The sequence below is a fragment of the Chroicocephalus ridibundus genome, chromosome Z, assembly GCF_963924245.1.
Source record: "Chroicocephalus ridibundus chromosome Z, bChrRid1.1, whole genome shotgun sequence".
NCBI classification, from domain to species: domain Eukaryota; kingdom Metazoa; phylum Chordata; class Aves; order Charadriiformes; family Laridae; genus Chroicocephalus; species Chroicocephalus ridibundus.
In genome coordinates this window covers 73,479,552-73,492,704 of record NC_086316.1, presented here as the reverse complement: position 1 = coordinate 73,492,704, position 13,153 = coordinate 73,479,552, and the positions used below count along the sequence as shown (strand labels likewise).

Genomic DNA, 13,153 nt, shown 5'->3' with positions numbered 1-13,153 from the left:
CTCAACTTGTCTCTCTTCTCTCCCTTTTCTAGTCACTTTAATGTATATCCTAGTAAATGCTCTTGAAATAAATACAGTTTGAGTTGAATTGTTTGAATTTGATGGAAAAAGTGACATCTATTTTTAAGTAAAAGTTAACTTATTGTATGTACTCTTTCCCAGATTTAACCTCCAGATACTGCTTTCAGATGAATCACTGTCATTACAACTAGACTCCTTAGTCATATAGTCAGAAACTGATATACATTTCTTCATGGCTTAGTGCTTCCTGAATTCTGATCCAAACTCTTCTGAATCTTCAATTGAAACATCCTACACAGTTTATTTTGAAATAAAGATCAAACCAAACCTTCGCAAGGTCACCGTCTATCCTGTAACTCAAAATATGAAACTTTTTTACTGCAAGAGAAAATTCCAAAAGAATATAGCACATACAGAAAACATCACCATCAGTGCAGAATTCTACCAAGCATAGGCTTCTTCTGGGAATGTGAAGTTACTTGCTATGCACTATGAACTGAATTATTCTTTAAGGAAACTTACATTGACCAGCCATAAAAAACTGCCATGCAATTTGACTGAACTCCAAAGGACAGTAAGAGTTTGTAATTCCTAATAAGTAGGGTGCGATGTCCCAAGTAAGATGAGATGACTAGATCATTCTGGTGTTTATCAATATTCACACTTGAAAAAGTGGGAGAAAGGTTTTGATGGTGGTTGCAACAGCTGCAAGTCTCATAAAGTCCTTGTACTTGTGCGATTAGACGGTATTCCTTCTACTCATAACAGACGAGGAGCAATTTGAAAAGTAGTCACAAGATTCTCAGAATAAAGTTTGTACTGGTCCAGACGATACCAAAATGGATAGTAAATCTTAGAAAAGGAAAAGCAGGGATTTAATTTACACTGAGGAAAGTTTTTTAGAACTTTTATCCAGACACACAAACTACAGTGAGCTGAAACATTTAAATAAGCTGTAACAATTTTAATGAAGTGTCTCAGAAGAGAAAGAAAACCTAAGCAATATTCTGAAATACTGAAATCAGTCATCACAGATTTTTATGACGAAAACTTTTACATTTTTAATATGACAGTTTCATAATTCACTTCAATTCTAAAAAAAAAAAGCTTTAAAATGAAATTATTTTCTTTCAGATTAGTCAGCATTAGCTGGATGTTTTGTTGAGCCTGAAGTTTTGTCTTTTCATTTTGCCAAAACACAATGAAGAAAACCTGATGATTTCAATTTCTTTAAAAATAATTTTCTGTATTGGCAATGAACTGAAAAATCAGTTATATGAAAGTCCAATTAGGTTGTCTGCAAAGATAGTCTTACCAACAGAATTACCTGTGGCTCCACTGGAAGTTACGATGAAGTCCTAGGGCTAAAGAGTGATCGTATAAAAAGTCCACTGGATATGAAAGTTCCTTAGCAAGTAAGTTTTTACAAGGATTAAAGGACATGTTAAATAGAACCATTACGAACTGGTATCTACCAGAACTGCAAGCTACTATTCTCTCAAAGTGAGGTCATGACCTCTTCAGTAAGGCCAGGCAACAAAAAAGATAGGAAGCAGGAGGGGCACAAAAGTGAGAAACCTTCCTTCTCTCATTATTTAGCTCATGGAAATACTTGAATCCTTGATTTCATAATGTTTAACTAAATTGGTCCACAGTGATAACTTGGAGTGGGGGGAAGATTGCAGAATAGGTACAGCTACAGCTGACCCATCAATAAAAGATATTACAGTAACGTGAGCTGGTTCTCTAAAAGGGTTAGGATCAGCCTCAAATGAACGAAGTTTAGCCTAGTTTGCCCATACAGCAGGAGTAAGTATGGATTCATGTGACAGGAGATTTCTAACTCAGAGCCAGGCTGAGGGTAAACGCGACAGCCCTCACAGCTAAACAAGGATGGAGACCAAACCAGGGGATGAAGGCATCCCCCCAGAAGTGTAGGGGACCAGTCAAGAAAAGATCAACGAGAAAGTCTTTGTGAGTGAAGTTATGAGAGCATCAGATTAGTCCAATTAATTAGTCCAACAAAGAACCTATGGTGCAGGCTGAGTTGCTCTTTGACCCCACCTTGTGAAGTCCTACAACTTCTCTAAAACGCAGCTCTACCGAAGGAATAAATGGGAGCCAAAACTGGTGCTAAAGCTGACGCCACAGAAAACCAAAGTTTTCATGGTGCAGTGGATTTTTGAAAGAAGGGTACTGCATAGCAAAAGTTTGTGACAAAACCCAAACAAAATCCTACCTGCAGGATAAAAAGTGTATTGATGTGTATACATGTAAATGCAGGAACACGAACACATGGAAAACATATTAAAGTTTTTAAATTTGAGTGTCTGGAATATTAGCTTCAAACAAGACAAAATTATATTCTTTCATGAGCCTGTAATTAACCTGTGTCTAATTCCAGTGAAGAATACAAGCCCGGGAGACTGGAAGTTTGGACTGAAACTAATGCAGCTGAAGGAAGTGGCTGAACTCCATTTGCTTCACGCAGTATGGAGTGTGTAAAAGTCAAACTTCCACAATCTCTAAACGAAGGCCAGCGCTTTCAAAAGCCACCTTTGTTCCCGAGCGCCCTGTTTCTCATAGCACAGCTTCAATTTGCTACAGTTGTTAATTCAGCTGGACCCACAAAAACTTGACACATTTAAAAAGGACCTTTAGCTGGGCAACAGCAAAACGTGATAATCCAATGGAAATAGCTTAAAACCACGTAAATCCCTTCTCAAAAAGACAGATGAAAATTAAGAGACCTGAATTACCCTTCTGAGCTCAGTCCACTGGAAAACGTTGCCCTGTAAAACCATCACATCTTTCACATGAAAATGTACTCTGGAAGGTTTCCAGTTCAATTTTACCCACGCAAAAATTGCTAGCATTACGTATCAGCTTTCGCTCCTTGTTCCTTTATACTATTCTCCAGATTTTGTTTTCCTTCTGGATCCGCAAGCTTCACGCCAAACGAGGGCAGATGTAAACCCTTGTGTCAGACTTTTTAACGAGGCTCTACTTCATCGCAGGCGACGGGTAACGCAGTCACGCCACAGCCTCTGCGTATACACTTGGTGCCATGGAAAGCGCGCGTATGGGAAATGTCTGCATTCTTTACGGGGACATCCCACCACTACTTGTTGCTTAAACTTGTTCACGGCCTGGGCAAGCCATCCGCCTGCCTTGGGGAAGGGAGTGCCCACTTCAGCTCGGTAAGAGCGAGCCAGCCCTCCCCACAAGGGAAGGCTCAGAGCTGCAGCCGAGCGCTTCTGCAGGAGGGAGCTTAACGCTGCTCATACGGGCACAGAATCTGTACGCTGTTTTGCAGGCTGCTGCGCTCTCTAGAGGGAATTCATAGCAAAAGAAGCTGTGTATTCATTTCCCCTTCCCTTCCCAGACTATTAATGAATTCCCAGGTACCTGTTGGAATAGTGAAAATATTACAGAGGATGACGATACAGCGTTTCAACAGAACGCAGGGAAAACTGGCTAAAAAGATGCTCTCAGGATCAAATCACACTGCTTTCTTTACTCCTTGCCAGCTCGGTTACCAGATTTTTTTTTATTTCCCTTCTCTCAGGGATCTGTTTCCCTTCAGCCTTCGATTGCCAGTCTATACTAATACAAAGAATTCTTAGGATAATAACACACAACAGGATCTGGTAACTCCTGAATGTATATGCAAACATAAGAGAGGGTAACACAGGAAGACTAAAATAATAGCTAAGGATCATTAGGTAGTGGAAGATATGACGGCTGTTATGGGAGCTCCAGGGGGTTTATTTCCTCAACCAGCATATTTTCATTAATGAATGACAGAAATATTCAGTAAATGTAAACAATATCATGAGATCAATATTAACAAGTGCATTAAAAATGCTTTAAAAAAATAAATGCAATCCTGAATGTCATTTTTAAAAGATGTATAGTAGTGGCATCTCTGTGTCCAGCTTATTTCAGTATTTCAAAACAGAGACCACTGACCAACAAGCAAAAATGTTTGGGGTTTCTTTTTTTTTTTTTGGAGAATGTGAGCCATACAAGATTTAGCATACCATATTAAGTTGAACTGATTTTACTTTTTTGGTAAGTCTTTAATTTCTGCTAACAGAACTACAGCCTACTCTGTCCTTTGTACAGCGACACAGAACCCTTTATAGTCAGGTAAACATATACTAAGAACAGGTTTAACTGCAGTACTTACTTTTGCCTGGTAACGAAAAGTATGTTGACCCATGTCAATTCATGAATGCTTCCTGAACGACGTCAAAATCCAGGATTTGAAAGTTTCACTTATATTCAAAAAAGAATCCAGAAAAAAAAAGGGGGGAGGGGAGGAGGTTGTAGAAGACCCAAAAGTAGAAAGATAAACACAGAAAAACCCTGTAAGGTTTACAGCTCTGCCTGCAAGACATTCAGCCTGGCAGCTCTAGGAGAAATACAACTCTGTGTACTTATGCATGCTCTCCCCATTAGGGGAGGAGTCAGTCTTGCAACACTTACGTTCCTTGCTGGAGGCAAAACAGTGATTCTCTTCAGTGCAAGCAATGTTTGGAGTGTGACAGCTTTAAAGGTGAGAGGTGTACTCTGCAGCGTAGAAATGCATCAGCAGAAAAATAATATTTTTAAGTGTCAGCTACATACTCTACAGGTTGCTGTGGCTCCTTCTAAATGCTTATTGCCTAGGATTATTTTTTTTTTAAGGGAAAACTAATACCCCTTCAACATTAAACTGCATCCATAATACTCTTTATGCACATTTTACATTCTAGAATAGCAGAAAAAATAAATTATTTTTGCAACAGAATGAAAGGTGTTCAGTGTACATCAAAAAGCTGGCTTAACAGAAGAAAAAAAATATCTTTTTTTTGTAACTTTCCTAGCTTTTTCCTGTGGTTTGAAGAGAGTTTCAGATTATGCAATAGGGCTGTGAATTTTACCAACATACTTAGTTATTCACTAGTCATCCACCTGTACTTAACTGAAGACATACTGCATATTCTTATTAATGCTTTCATTGAATCACATTTTTAATCTTTTCTGTATTCATGCCAGTGAACTGAATAAAAAATAAAATGCATGCATGTGTAGTGAAAATTCTTTTAAGCAAGAAGATTGAGCAAGAACATTCTCTTTCATAATGAAGTGAGATTTCTGTTGTGTGGATATCAGGTTGCTATTAGCGTCAAGCCTCTCTAATCAAGGTCGGAATTGTTCACATCTTGTGACCAGATGGGCATTCTGCAGACTATTTCAAACAATCAGTTCCTTGGCAAGACCGGCAAACATTTTCAAGTAAGAAACACATACCTTGTGATCTATCCATGCAGAGATATAAAACTTCAGGTGCGTTTCTGCAGCGTGGCTGGGGCTGCGGGAACTGCCAGCTGCTGCGGAGAGGAACCGTTTCACTCTGCCCCTCCACCTGCCTTGCTCCCTTCCATCCATCCACCCTGCGTGCTGTGTTACCCATTTCACCCCATGTTAAAACAGTTTAGGGAGCTGAACTGGTGGAAGACAATTCCTTTTTCCCCCCTCCTATTGTACATTTTTGAACCGGCTCACTCGGAGGTCAAACAAATGCTGGCGATAGGGGAACGGAACGCATAGCTGGCAGTAAAGACTCGGTTGATTGTATCATAAAACTATGCCCTAAAATTGATCACATGCTCACAGTGCTCAGCCAGCACTGAGCAAATTCCACCAGTGACTCTCTGCTTTGAAAGGGATGAAACTGCTCCTGGTAAATAGGGAACGCGTGCTTGAAAAGATGCTGTTGCCTCAGAAATGAGAAAAGGAACAGAAGGTAGAACCTAACAGGTATTTCACCAGCCGGAAAAGATGTAGCAGGCTGTGGCTGGTTGCTTTCTTTCTGCATCTGCTTGCCTCTGCTCAATACAGGGAGATCAAAATGGGGAGGGGAGGGAAAAGAGATTTTCAAAATGAAGGTGAATTAAGAAGTACTGCCCACACCATCACGATGTTAATTTCTGTAAGAGGTGCATATAACATTAAGGTCTGCATGTACATTTTTATCCTAACAAAAATAGGCCTTGTACCCCTGGAATCTGGCTGATGGGAAAAGGAGAACAAAAACTGTATCACTAATGATTGAGTGAAAGGCAAGATGAGGGATGAGATCTGCTATCATCGAGATCAGTAACAAGAACAACATTTATACCTGTGCTATCCAGTTTATAGCTAGCTGATGTAATGCAACCTTGGTAACTGTGGCACCAGGCAGTGCAGTGTGAGATAGTTCTTAAATTTCCCCAGGATTCTGAGTTAGTTTTTTTCAGCTTTTAATGAGCACTGTGTGCCTGTGGCTACACCACCAGCAATATTCAAGCCAGTCAGGCAAGTCTGCACAGGCACACTCAGCCGCCGGTGGAACACTGCCAAGAAAAGACAACTGTGATCCTAGGAGCACTGGATTAAGGAGAATATTTTAAGGTACTAGTAAGATCTCATATGCACAGAACACAGGTCACCCATGTTCAAGAAAGATTCTTTCAAATTAGGACAGCAGAAACAAAAGGTCACCAAGATGAGGTAAGGGTTTTAAAGCTTACCTATTAAAAAGTGACTGGCTGAACTTGGCTGGTTTAATGTGGCAAAGTAAAGATTGAGGCAGAAAATGGAGCAGGCACTTACATGTCCCTGTAAAGGTAATGTGTGTCTATAAATACAAAAGAGAGTAAGCACTGGAAAAGCCGAGTAGCTGTTTAGGCTAAGGGACAATTCTGGAGCAAAAAGAACAGATAGAAACAGAACACAAATAAAATCAGGCAATAAACTAGACAGATACTAACCATTGGAGCATGAAAAATTAGAGTAGACTTTCAGTAGGATAAAAAAAAAGCACAGCTACTTCTGAAATAGAGTTTGGCTCGTCTCTGAAAAGGATTATCAACTTGACTCATCCCATGTCATGTAACTCCTGTATCCATTTTAGAAATCTGGTTTAAGTCAGGCTTTTAAAATGCCCCTGTACTCAGAAGAGAAAGATCCCTCTGTGGCTGGTCTACAAGCATAATAGCTTCATTTCCAGAGGCTGATTTATTTAGAAAAGTTTGTAAGTTTGGAATCTGTTAAAATAAACTACTGAATTCCACACAGCAGTCCTTAACGTAAACAGATCATTTATGGAAAGGAAGGTAAATTAAGGGAACAAGGGTCTAACTTTATTTCAAATATAATGATATTTGTATCAATATAACCTCACCAACCTCAGTGAAGTTATTCTGAATCAGAGCTCTGTCAGGCTTCTGACATTTAGGCAGAACAGAATTTCACTGCCCTCCAAAAGAGTAAAATAGTTACAACAGGAAGCACGTAGGACTGGGAGAAAGGCAGGAAAGAAGACAGAATTTGGAGGAAGCAGTCAAAGGAAGAAATAAGGTTTCAGAAAAGGGCTTTACAGGTGAGAAAAATGCTAAAAGGAGCATGTCAGGGAGTGAGGTTGAAAGGGCACATGAGAGAAGACTGCAATCTGTCTTTCCCTTTTCCACAGCCCTTATCTACAAAAAACCTCTAGCTTTCCTTGGGGAGTAACAGTTCGTATAGGGGTTGTGGCTGTGTGTCCCTCTCTTCCCCGCTCCCTGCAAAAAAAAAAAAAAAAAAAAAAAGGCAGAGGAAAGCAAGCAGGGCAAGGCTCTGTTTTCAAATGCAGAGGAAAGAATACAAGACATAAAATAGGAATAAAAATCCATAGAACTGCAGAGATAATGGTATTTTCTATTTTCTTCTGCTGCTGCTTAGTTTCCTTAGCATGACCTCCTGTGAAGATGCAGCAGCCAGAGCCCTCTGATGTGAGACAGACAAAATGTACTTACAGGACATTCATCATACAAGAGAAGACATGGCGGGTGCCATGGCCGCTCACTCACCCTCACGTCACCCATGTGCCTCAAAAGTCCTGCTCCTTTCCTCATCACACGGCAGGTTCACCTCAGAAGTACAGCAAAGACCCCTGGATCAGGATGTCCTTAGCCCATGGTGGGTCCCATTTTGACAGAGCCGTATCCCGTGCTGTCCGAGAAAGGCCTATGATGGGCTGGTGGCTGACGCTGTGCCTTCTCGTTTACCCAGAAGTACCCCAAAGCCAGCAAGTCCAGGACATTCTGCCTTCACTGTGTGTCATCAAAAGTCCAGCCCTTCCCTGTTTCTGGATTTTTGGTCTTGGACAAACAGCACGGATGCTGGCTTATTTTCAAGATCTGCCCTTAACACGCACCACATTTCCAGCCGTTACATTTGGGAGTCTATTCCACATATCCTTTGCACCTCTCAAACAGAACCACCATCTCTTCAATAGCCAGGCCCTTGTGCCACCGTAACCATTCCCCAGCACTCCACGGCAGCCTGCACTTAGGGCACCATGCTCTTGCACTCCTGTTCCTGGGATACGCGAGATAGATTGCCATTTGCCACAGAAACGCCCAGGTTTTTTTACCCTCAGACATGCTGATGACCTTTGCATTAACACGTAGCGGATGGTGACACAATGGCTGGATTGTATGGATGGGCCACACTGGCAAGCAGGCACAGAGCCTTCAGGAGCCAGGCAGTCACGGGGGCCCTGGCCGTAGCGCAGGTGTGACCGGGGGTGGCAAAGGAAGGGAGGGCTGCCTGGTCCTGAGGGACCTGACACCTTTCCAAGGTAAGCCTGCCGTGTGGCTGGGGCAGGCAGGACTCCTGCCAGAAGTGAGGCCACTTCTTATCTCGTGTGAAAGTTGTTCTTTAACCAGTGACAAAGTATTCCACCTACCACGCTTGCTTCCATCTGCCAGTGCAACTCCTTATCTGCGTTGGTATAACAGAGGCCACTGGGTTCCTACTAAGTGAGGTACAAACAATGCAAAGACCTAACCAGTTCTAACTGTGCTGAAGAAAACTGAAAATCTTATGAGGCCTGGATGAATTAATGAACAAATGAATTAACCAGATCTTCTAGTTTTGCAGAAGTTTTTTGCATATGTTTATTTTCGTTTTGAAATGGTAAGCACATCTGTGATATTTACATAAGGAATATGCCCATCATCACTGAGAACTGTTCTTTGGGAATTATCCTTGTCTCATGATGTCCAATATACATATGAAATACTTTGATCTATTTTTTAATACAGACTGAATACTAAGTGTAATATTATCTAATTCTTCTATCACTTGCCCTATAAACTCCTGTAGATTCATATTCAGCTGTACAAGGCTGGCACATTCAGCTGAGTTTATCTGTTGACACAGATAAAATAAGTCTTTTTTTCTTGGATGGGATCATTGTACAATGTGGCAGCTTCCTAATTCATTAAGCCAAGCTTGATCACTTGACTACCTCCTAAAGAAATTTCTGAGATGTTCCTATCGCTTTTAATTGTGGACTTGTAACAAACCCACAGCTTTCATGGATGCCTTCGCCGAGTATCTCATTCTCTCACAGTTGGCCCGTAGTTTAAATATGGTTATTGGTAAAACGTGGAAAATTAGTAAAAAATTGGAACGTGGTGGAAGGAATGGGGATCACACCCACTAGCTGTATTTCAATTAATTATTTCTTATATTTCTGTGTCCAAAACTCCCTCCCTCCAATTTAATCATGCAGAGAAAGGGAAAAACAGTAAACTCAATCTATTATGTAGAAATATGTTTTCTTCTCATGGGAACATTCATGAAATAAAGATGATACTCATCCTGACTGATTTTTTGTTTTGCTTAAATTATAAACAAAAATATTTCTGCATCACAACAGCTTGGTTGATGTGAGATGCACATACACAAATACTGGGTTAACAGCATAAAATGTAACTGATAAGCAATGATGCCACGAACACAAAGTAGCATTTATACAATAACATGCTTTCTCTTTACTGGTAGTAAGTTACAGACCAGCAAACTCTTTCAGAGTTCAACTCTTTTCATCTCTTTGATCTATAACTAAAGTGACACTATCATATGAGTCATTTTTTATTGGATATTTTTACTGTTACAAAAAGCCTACTTACATTTCTAAACCAGAATGCATTTCCACAAAACTCTATATCTAATCAACACAGTATGTCCAACAGAACCTCACATTGTCTGAAAAGATGAATAGAAAAAGAGGTGGTAATAAAAACAGGCTTTCAAAGGACTGGTCTCCTAGCTACTTACAGTCTCTCTTAAACTGATTCAGCCTCTTACAATACTCTACGAAATGGTCCCATGCATCATTGTAAGGCAGGTACAGCTTTTTAAAAGACACTAAACACAAATAATGCTTAATTTCTAACTTCATGATTGCCTTGTGAGCACTAGCTGTAAAAGTGTATTTTATGTATTGCCCTCCTTATGTTCTTACTTTTTAGCCTCTTCAAATGCAAAAGAGTTAGAACTCTGTCTTGAGTGATTTGGTCCCTAAATAAATCAGAAGTTGTTGAAATAGGCGGGAAGATATATGTGAAATCAATAAAGTATGTAATATGTAGGAGGCAGAGCTATGTAATGATGATGAGATTTCTTCTGACTGTATTCTGTTCAATTATGAACTTGGCCTAATGTACTTCCCCATGATGTTCCACTGATGGCCATCAGCGTGAGCCCTGTGGCCAAGAGCAGTGCCTCCTGAGTGATGTTTAAATTCAACCCTGACTGAAGGAGAACAGCTGCTCCAAGATCTTTTCTGAAGTGAGCCTGAATCTCTTCGTGTTCCTTGCTCCAGAACAATCTCAGGTCTCTGCTCCTCTGGGCCTCACAGCTGTGCTATCCAACTAAATTAAAAAATCTTTTGCCTTTTTGTGTTATGAGTTTTCCAAGTCATATCATCTATATCACAGAATATGATATAAAACTTCATATTATGAGATGTATCTATAGTAGAATAAAACTCTTCCCTAAGAATTATTTCCAATAAGTGTATTAAATCATTATGAAATAGAAAATAATGGTCACTTCCAAAAACATATATATTGCTATTCAAAATCATGTTTTATGATCATTAAGAATAATACTGCTGTCTTATTTAACATCTGAACAATGATTGTGTAGAAATATGTTGTAGGTGAGTAGTATTTCATTGCCTATTGAGTATTCTTTAGCTTAACGAGAAAGTTTGTGTATTTTGCCTTAGCTTGAATGATTAGTGTACTACCTTATAAAACAGAAATATATGTTTGCTTGACATTATTCTCTTTCCCAAGTAACATTTATTGTCCACAGCTGAAGAAGAGATAGTGAAGCAGATGGACCTTTCATCTAACCCAGTATGACTGTTCTTCTAACAGTGCTTAGCAGAGTTTAAATCAAGAAATGACAACAGGAGGTATGATGCATCTTTTCCTCCCACACGTGGACATTCTCAAACCTCTTCCATGCAGTGAGCCTGAAAGAAGAGGTCTCTGCCATCATTAACTACCTGATGCTTCAGAAATCAGTGAAAAAAATAGCTGGATCCCAAATGGGAAATTTGGATATAGTTCCCTTATCAAGGCTATACTATTTTCCACTTAATCATTTTCAACCGAGATAATTTGTTATTCAGGATTATCTGCAGGGACTGATTGACCTTTTGACCAGAATCATACTTTTTAGCCAGCAGAAATCACACAACGACCATCAGTCTACTAAAAGCATTCTAGCTGATCAGTTTAATACTGACATAATTACTAATAATTAATCTTCACTTAGCTATCCTTTTCTCTGCTGTGTTTTGTTTTGGTTCTTGGTTTGTTGTTTGGTTGGTTGGTTTTGTTTGTTGTTTTCTTTGTTTGTTTGTTTGGTTTTTTTGTTTGGCTTTTCCTCCCTTCTTTATGCACTATGAGTGATGGGCATAGTTGCAAGAAAAAACAAAAAAACAACTTGTCCATAGTGATGATAATTGTCTCTCTCCTTGGTAATTACTAACTTTTCTTCCAAAGATTCAATCAAGTTTTGTGCGTGATAGGTTGTTAACAAGAAACAAACAGTTAGAATGCCAGATTCATGTCTTTAACTGATGCTGTTCTATTGTAGTAGTTAAAAACTTGAAGAATGTTTTATTAGTAGGGTAACCCTACTTTGATTTTTTTTTCTGCATATTAATACGAAGAACTAAATTCTGCAAAAAGACAAAGACAGCCACCCAGTAGAAAACTAGCAACGAAAATGGCTGGGGCAATTTCTTACAAACCACAGGCCGAAAAGAAGGAATTAACACATGGAACTTTACAGTGATATGACCTGAAGAGACAGATTCTAGAGACTGGAAAAATAGTAACTTCACATAATTTGCTCAAGCCATTTGTGGGACACAACACAATAAACAGAAAAACTTCCATGGAAAGCAAAATAAAAAATAAAACACATGGCACATAAACAATATAATGTACACTTAAAGCACCCTGACAAGTAGAACTTGGATATGAATTATGTTTGTTTTCTTGGTACTTGAGCTTTAGTATCCCGGTAAGACTGCCTATCTGCAGGGACAGCAGCTGTTTTTTATATTTTATTGTTTTCTTTAGTCTAAAATAAGAATTTTTATTGACTGTACATGCCTTGTTCTTTGTGCATAACAATAAATGGCTTTTTCAATAGAACTACGTATTTGAAAAAACCTCCATAAATACTTAAAAAATTCTGGGCAAAATCATTAAAAATACAAAGCCTTGTAAGATTATTTATGAATCACTCTCAGTTAGAAGCAAATAGAAAAAACAATGCTAATTTTGTCTGCTCGTGCTGTTTCTCACGGAAGTATTCCTAGCAGAGAGCAAGGAACTACCATCACTAAATTACAGAAAATGTAGTGCACAGAAAATAAAGTGTAAAGGCAGCAAAAGCAATTTCTCCAAATCAAATTATTTCTATAGTCCCCTAAGGCCAAACATGCTTGTCTCAATTTAAGCACCCATTTGAGGTACTGCTTCTCTAACAAAATCTAAAATCAAGCTTCTGACCTTGGGAGAGGAATGATAGAGGAGAAGTCCCTAATTCCTGACCAGTCAATGGAGAGAGGTGCCTTTGAGAATTGCAAAGATGGAGATTTCAATAGCTCCTTTAGCTAAACCAATCCAGTGTTTAACCTTTTTCTCTGAGTATTTTTTACTTATGTCCAATCCAAATCTCCCTTGTTGCAACTTCTGACCACAGCTTTCTCCCACTATACACTTTTTAGAAGAGTCTGGCCTTT

General features: G+C 39.3%; 1 protein-coding gene across 1 annotated transcript in view; it reads right to left on the bottom strand.

Annotated features, from left to right (window-relative positions):
* The window catches only part of PRLR (prolactin receptor), a 91,480-nt gene extending 87,056 nt beyond the window's left edge, over window positions 1-4,424 (bottom strand). The window contains exon 1 of the mRNA XM_063320443.1: window positions 4,214-4,424. The gene's annotated coding sequence lies outside the window, so the exon portion shown is untranslated. The remainder of the gene's footprint in view (window positions 1-4,213) is intronic.
* Window positions 4,425-13,153: the final 8,729 nt, after the last annotated feature.